This window comes from Quercus suber, unplaced genomic scaffold, assembly GCF_002906115.3.
Source record: "Quercus suber isolate HL8 unplaced genomic scaffold, Cork oak 2.0 scaffold_165, whole genome shotgun sequence".
Lineage (NCBI taxonomy): Eukaryota > Viridiplantae > Streptophyta > Magnoliopsida > Fagales > Fagaceae > Quercus > Quercus suber.
In genome coordinates, this window is record NW_027069626.1 from 322,665 (window position 1) to 329,993 (window position 7,329).

The 7,329-nt window shown below is 34.2% G+C and overlaps 1 long non-coding RNA gene across 1 annotated transcript; it reads right to left on the reverse strand.

Moving 5' to 3' along the window:
• Positions 1–2,571: 2,571 nt before the first annotated feature.
• On the reverse strand, positions 2,572–4,493 carry LOC136069374 (uncharacterized). Its single transcript, XR_010630614.1, has 2 exons — positions 4,103–4,493; positions 2,572–2,666 (listed from the first exon to the last, which is right to left on the reverse strand). It is a non-coding gene; the product is annotated as an uncharacterized LOC136069374 (long non-coding RNA).
• Positions 4,494–7,329: the final 2,836 nt, after the last annotated feature.

A 7,329-nucleotide genomic window follows, 5' to 3' on the forward strand; every position in this document is an offset into this window, starting at 1 on the left:
ATTGGTGATAGAAGTCCAGGGCGCAATGGCTGCAGGAAGGGGACTCCAATATGCGGTTATTTCACTGCTTGACGAACTCACATAGAAGGGTCAACTTCGTAGTTGAGGTTGAGGTTGGTGGTGTAGGCTAATGGATACAAGGCAAAGAAGGGTCATTCTTCAAGAAAACAGGTTCCAGAATTTTACTGGCAGCATCTGTTTCTTTCTTCAAACATCAATAGAGTACTCACTCTTTCTTCATATTCTCTTCATCCAGTCCAATGAACAGTTCTAAACTGTCATACGAAATCTAAGTACCTCACTGGCAACTTGGCAGTCTTCCAAGAGAACCGCACAACTTATTACTAGCACATAATTTTTGTAAGTTACATGATTCAAGTCACTTCAGAAGATTTCATTTGTCCTCAAAGAGAACAGCAAAGTCCATCTTCAAATGAGGATTAGAAAACAAAACAAGAAAGAGTGGAACAAATAAAGAAAATAAAATGTCCACAACATTAAAGAGAAATCAATTGTCCACCTTCCACTACAAATGCTTTGAACAAGAAACCCACAAAATTCTTCAAAGAAAGCACAGGAAATAGTTTGCCAACATTTTCAAGGATTTTAGAGAATTAGAACTGGTTTGGAGGCAATGAACATTCATATCTATACCCAAGTACCAAAGCTAAACTATTCATCAAGGATTGGTGATAGCCGGAGAGTGAACAGTGGAAGCAATCAGGGGATCAGATTTATATGTTTCTAGTCAGTACAGACAAAATGCATTCTCCAATTCCTCTTATTATTATTTTTTCTAAATTATCAGAAACTACGGAGATAGTGTATATTCCTTGAGCGTTCTATGTATAAAAGAAAATCACTTAAAAATTGATAGATATTGAAACACAAAAGGCAGAGGACACATCATCTGAACGAACTAGCTTCTCCTAATTGAATCTGCACAAACTAAAATGCAACCATGCACAAGTAACCATTGAAATTGTTTGAGTTGGCTCTAGCCAATCACACCCCCCCCCCCCCACCCCCCACAAAAAAAACCACCTGTCTTGCAATGACGAATAAGGCAGTTATTAGTTAGATATAGACTGAAGCTGAATATACATATTTTCATAAAAGCAACCAATAACTTGACATCCTAATAAGACATTTACATCTAATAAGTAAATGCATCACTCCACTTAAAGTTTGCTTAGCCTCAGTAAATAGTTTGCATGATTCTTCAAATATAATTATAATTGAAACTTGAAACCGGTTGCAAGATTAGCAATCGTGGATGCCTATAATAAGACTGCTAAAACTAAAAAGTAAATGCATCACTCCACTTAAAGTTTGTTTAGCCTCAGTAAATGGTTTGCATGATTCTTCAAATAAGTAAATTATCAACGGAAAAAATATTCTTCAAATAAGTATAATTGAAACTTGAAACCAGTTGCAAGATTAGTAATCATGGATGCATATTACATCCTCCCCTCGCACAACACCCCCCCCCCCCCCCCCCCAAAAAAAAAAAAAAAAAAAAAGAAGAAAGAAAGAAGTGGATACACTTTGATCAAATCCCAATGCATCTTTTTGTTCTTCACTCAGTAAGGTTGATCATTTAATGCGGTTAATAATTCGATTTATGTCACTACCTTTCATGAAATAGAGGAAGAGCTAATCTTTGTAATTAAGCAAAAATGGAATATTTAAGTGTCTGGGATAGTTTTCTTGCATCTTTCCATTACTAGAGGCCAGTCACCTGTTGTTTTACCACATGGTTCATATGACAAAATTATTCAATCTGGTGAGCAAATAAAACCTTAAAAAATAAATGCTCAAAAGACATGGTTTGATTGAAAATCCATTAACAAGGTTTCTTTTTTTATAATTAAACAAAAATACTTTTTGGTCAATCTTGCAGTCATGAACTTGTTTCACGCTTCCTAGTATAATTAGCAAAGACCATGCTTTAGGTGAAAGGTCCAGTTGCAACTTTAAGGTATCAGATAGGTTTATAATTGAACCTAACTGCAAACATGTAATTATATGTTGGAAGCCAATGCTATATATTTTGTCCATACATAAATCTAGATAAAGGAGCTACAGTTAAAACTCTTGGGTTAAGCAACATTTCTACCACTAAATAAAGGTTTCATGAAATGATTCATAAATGTCTTTTATCAAAGGGAATATATAGATTAATAATTATTTTCTCCTCTAATTATTAAAAAAAATGTCACATGCAAGAGTAAATTTATTCCATAAAACATGCTTGGTCTCCCCATGCTCAATTTAGTTGGCAATCAAGCCAACCAATACTTGAGTTTTTAGCAATTTCCTAAAAATTTGAGACATCTGGTTGGAGAAGGGTCAGGCCAGATGTTCTGAAGGATTGATGACAACATGCGAGAATATCAAGCCTGTTATTCTGATTAAATCTAGAGAATAACATGGTTAAGGACATAGGCATGGACGAAATGCACAAAAACAAGGGCACAGTTGCATGTAGGGGGGAACTCTTACATTGGAGCTCAGCGAGCACCATTATACCTTCAAACAAGTTTTAGGAGAAAATGGAAGCAAAATTACCCATAACGTGGATCGGCATCACCTGCGCTGGCATCTAAAACTCCAAGAAGACAAGAAACCACCACAATGAAAGCAATCCAATAGCGAGTGATCATCTGATTGAAAAATGACTCAAAAACTAAAAGTTAGAATTAGGTCTACCAAAAGATGATACAGAATTTTATGTTGGAACATAATAGTATCATTCATTTCATCAAAACAAACAATTTAGCTTCCACTGCTGGAAAACAACAGGGAGTATACCATAGTTACATCCACAATTAAATTCTAAAATTGCAATGATCAACCAAATCCAAAAAGATTAGGGGGGGAAAAAAAGAAAAAACAATCTGGGGGCAACCATCCATTCAAATAAGGTTCGAAGAAACATCATCTTCAGATCCAACATATTCCGTAAACAGCCCTCAAAACACCAACTTCGAAGACACATTTAACCTATTAACATATCTATCAATTCTAATATTCTTTAAAGAAGATACTACATCCTCTTTTCCAATCATCATCCTCTTGTTATTATCATCCTTTACAGTCTTAACAGCTCCCCTTAAAACTTTCATAACCACTTACCTTAGAGGGCATCATAAATAACAATCAAATGCTTCAACAGTTAAACCAAAATCATCACTGTACTATGGTGCTGAATCTCAAATTAGGTAACTCAACATCATATAAAACACAGTAAAACTAAGGTACAAGTCTTTAGGCGTTTTACCTTAGGTTCCCCAATTAAATCCAACTATGCGGTTGTTTTTGACCAATAAATTACATGGTTGAATTTATTTAATTATCCTTGTAAAAGATTATACTGTTTTTGCTGCATTGCTCAATACATTCAATTGGGAAACCTAACCTAAGGAACTGTCCCTAAGTTTTATTGCTATCCACAGGACAAGCAATATGCCCCAAATCTATTAAAGAAATCAAATGACCAAAGCTCATAGACAGAGCAAAGAGACACCTTTACAAGTGAAGAACATGAACTTCAATAGCAGCTAAAATTGCAAGTGCCTACTTACATATCTATTGTATCTACATCAAAAATCTTTGTGCTTATTTTCACTTATCATCATCACAAGAATTCAAGAACAATGACACATATACAGATACAGTTCTCATTTCCCAGTTGATAACTAATAAGATCCTGTTGTCCTGGCCTTACTTCAAGACCAAATAAAGATTCATATGAAAATTAAACATGAAGCACAAAACTGGGTCATCCAAGAAACAATCAACCGGTCTAAAAAAATAAAAAATAAAAAATAAAAAACCAGAAAAGTAATAATCTGACCAATAGATGAAGAAAGCTAGTCAACGTCAACAAGATGTAAAGAACACCATCAATGATGCACTTTGAAACTCAAAGCTTAGAGAGTTCTATATTAGTCTTTACCTTCTAAAGGAAAAGACAAATAAAGATTGTCATTGTTGACTAACATAAATGCAGCTACAAAAAGATCAAAGATTTACACAAGTGGAATACCGAATGAGAGAGAGAGAGAGAGAGAGAGAGAGAGAGAGAAGGGTGTTTTACCATTTTGCTTGGAAGGGAAAAATTGGCTGATGGAGCCTTCAGATTTCACAAGAATTAAACAGAAATGGCGGAGAGAGAAAGAGAGTGGACAAAGAGAGAGAGAGAGAGAGATGAATTGGGCCTGAGGCCTCGGTTGGAGAGTAAAATAACCAACTACCAAGGTATATGGAAGCTTGGGCTATGTTTGAAACCAACAAGGTTTTTTTTTTTTTTTTTAAATATATATATATATATTTTAAATCTCTCTTCTTTTCTTTGGTTTGATACCTAATTGATAAGAGAAGTGGGAGAAGCACATAACCCATTTAACTATAGCTCACATATCCTCATTTTTTTTTTTGGTTGAGAAACACATATCCTCACTTGTTTGGAAGAGGGGAAAAGAATGAAATTGAACCAATTGAAATGTAATATAATATAATTCCTTTTTATTTATTTATTGAATTTATATATATTACTCTTAAAAGTTGATGGAATAATCCATTTTCATCATTGACGGATTCAAAATTTTTTTTTTTTTTTTTAAATCTTTATTTTCAATGGCGGCAAGGAGGAAGATTCTAATCTTTAGCAATCTAAAATCCAAAGAAGATTATGTGGCCGGAGAAAAATGGAAAATGTTACATAAGTCAGCCTATAAGATTGACCAATATGGTTATATCATAGGTTTGGCATCAATATTGGTGGAGCTAAAAATTTAGCAATTTAACACCACAAAAAGCTATTTTATCTATTTTACTACTTCACTTTACAAAACATCTAACATCAGTAGTTATATTTCAGCATTCAACATAATAAAATAATATAAACAACACAATAAAATAATATATCTACTACAATAAATAACCACCACCACCACTAACATAGTAAAATAATATATATTTTAATAAATTTTTTTTTTTTTTTACCTTCTTAACTACAGTGCATAGAGATCTTTGGTTGTGCGCTGTAGCGCAGCAGCCAAATGATATGGCTATAACTCCACCAATGCAATAGCTTTTTGTGCCACTTTTGTTATATCTAATTGCTAAATTTAGCATTTTAAATTTTTAACTATATGCCTCCACCAGTACAAATGCTCTTATGAGATAATAGTGTTTAAGGAAATTGTGAAGCTGTAGGTCTCGTGAAAGACACATGATGTTGTGTAGCAAAAGAGAGTAGTAGTGGGTGCTTTACCCTTTAGAGGAAGACTAGCAGTAGGATTTGACTTGGAAGATAAAAACTATGCTTAAAATGCAATTTTAGAGCATCTCCAACAAGAGAGCTAAACACAAAATCCTCTCTATTGTAGAGAGTGAACCTACAAAACTTTAAGCATCTCGAGCAGCTTCTTCAAATTTTTTGTTATGTTTGGAGAGTGAATAGTATCTTTTACCTTTTATCTACCTACTTTTTTAAATACACTTTTCAACAGACTCTCTATTTTTTTTTTTTTTCATTTAAAAATTATTTCTTCATTATTTCTTTAATATTTCTTCATTCTTTTTTTAATCTTTCTTTATTCTTCATCTATTCATTCCCAACAGCTATAATTTTCAAATTTCCTACAGCTATATTTTTAAATCTCCCAAAAATAAACTATTTGTTGAAGGCCGATTTTTTGTCATTAGTCAGGCCCATGCTCTAGTTTTAAGGCTTGGGCTCTTCAAGGCCATAATAGAGTTATGGGTGAGCTGGGTTTGGTTCCCCCGCAAAGAATAAATCTATTTCTCAGAACCAACCTATGCGCAAACACTAGTTCAAAAATCCAAGAGGGAAAAGTACATATATGTATATGAAGGAACTAAAAGAGTTAGAGAGAAAAATGAATAGTCTAATGGATTTTGTTATTTATTTGTGAAGCCCAAAATATTGGTTCCTAGAGCCACAAGGCCTTCAAATTCGTGGAACCCAAGACACAACAATACATATATATATATATAAAGGAACTAAGAAAAGCTTAAAATAAAGTGAATGCTTCGATGAACTTTATTATTTTTTGTGGAACCCGAAATATTGGTTCCTAGAACCACAAGACCTTCAAATCCCAAGTTTCACAAACTTCAATAAACCATTTAGGATCCACAAGAGTTGTGAGACTAGGAAGCCTAGATCAATGTAGTTTTCATAAATACAAGTTCTATAAGTATAGATTTTCCTTTCTACAATGCTTCTTTTTCTTAAAGAGTCTAAGGACAAAGTCCATAAAGCCTATAAATCCCAAACTTCACAAACTTAAGTAGGTCCTTGAGACTCTACAAAACATGTGAGATCTAAAACCTTAGATCAGTGTGGAGACCCCAAGTATTTCTACAAGTTGAAATTTCTATTCACACAATATTTCTTCCTAAGGTCTTTGACCTAGGCTAGTGTTTCTTGCTTATTTTTCCTTATGTTACTCTACAAGACTTGTGAAATCTAGGACTTTAGATTAGTGTGGAGCCCCTAAGTATTTCTACAAGTTGAAATTTCTCTTCACACAATATTTCTTCCCAAGGTCATCGACCTGAGCTAGTGTTTCTTGCTTATTTTTCCTNCCACGGCAGGAAAAGCCAAACACGGTGGAAAAGAATTGAGTTGAAAAGAACACAAGGCCCAGTACTCGGCAAAGGGACTATCTGGCCTTTGCCCTTATTTTTTTTTTTATTTAGCAATTTGCCCCTGTTTGCAAACTATATAGGAATATGCCCCTGTTTCGATACTCGATAATCTTAAAATCGAGTTTCTACGAAATACCCTATTATTGTTGGGACCGTATTCTCTTTTTTTGTTTGTGTTTTTTTTTTTTTTTTTTTTTTTTTAAGTATCATTGGGACCATGAACTTCCGTAAACAACCAATCAAATCCATCTCCTACATTATAAAAGAGACAAAAGATAGAATAAGGTCCCTGCCAGGAGCCTTGTTTCCCAAAAGTCTTCTTTTCCATAACACAAGGATCCCTCCTGCAGTTCCATTGTCCCCCAGTTCCTCCCACTCTACAAAAGGGCCTTCCCAAATACTCCTCACCAAACCATCTGACACACTATCAAACATGGTTTCCTGCAAGCAAATGATATCACCATTCCAATCTTGCAAACCATTTCTCTTCTGAGGATTATTCAACCCCTAACATTCTAACTAATGATCTTCATCTTCATTAATGAAACTGTATTAGCCCTGCTCACCTTTTGCTTTCTGATATCTTGCTGGTTCCACTCCTAGCATCGTAGTATACTGATGATAATAGGATCCTAAGCTCCCTCA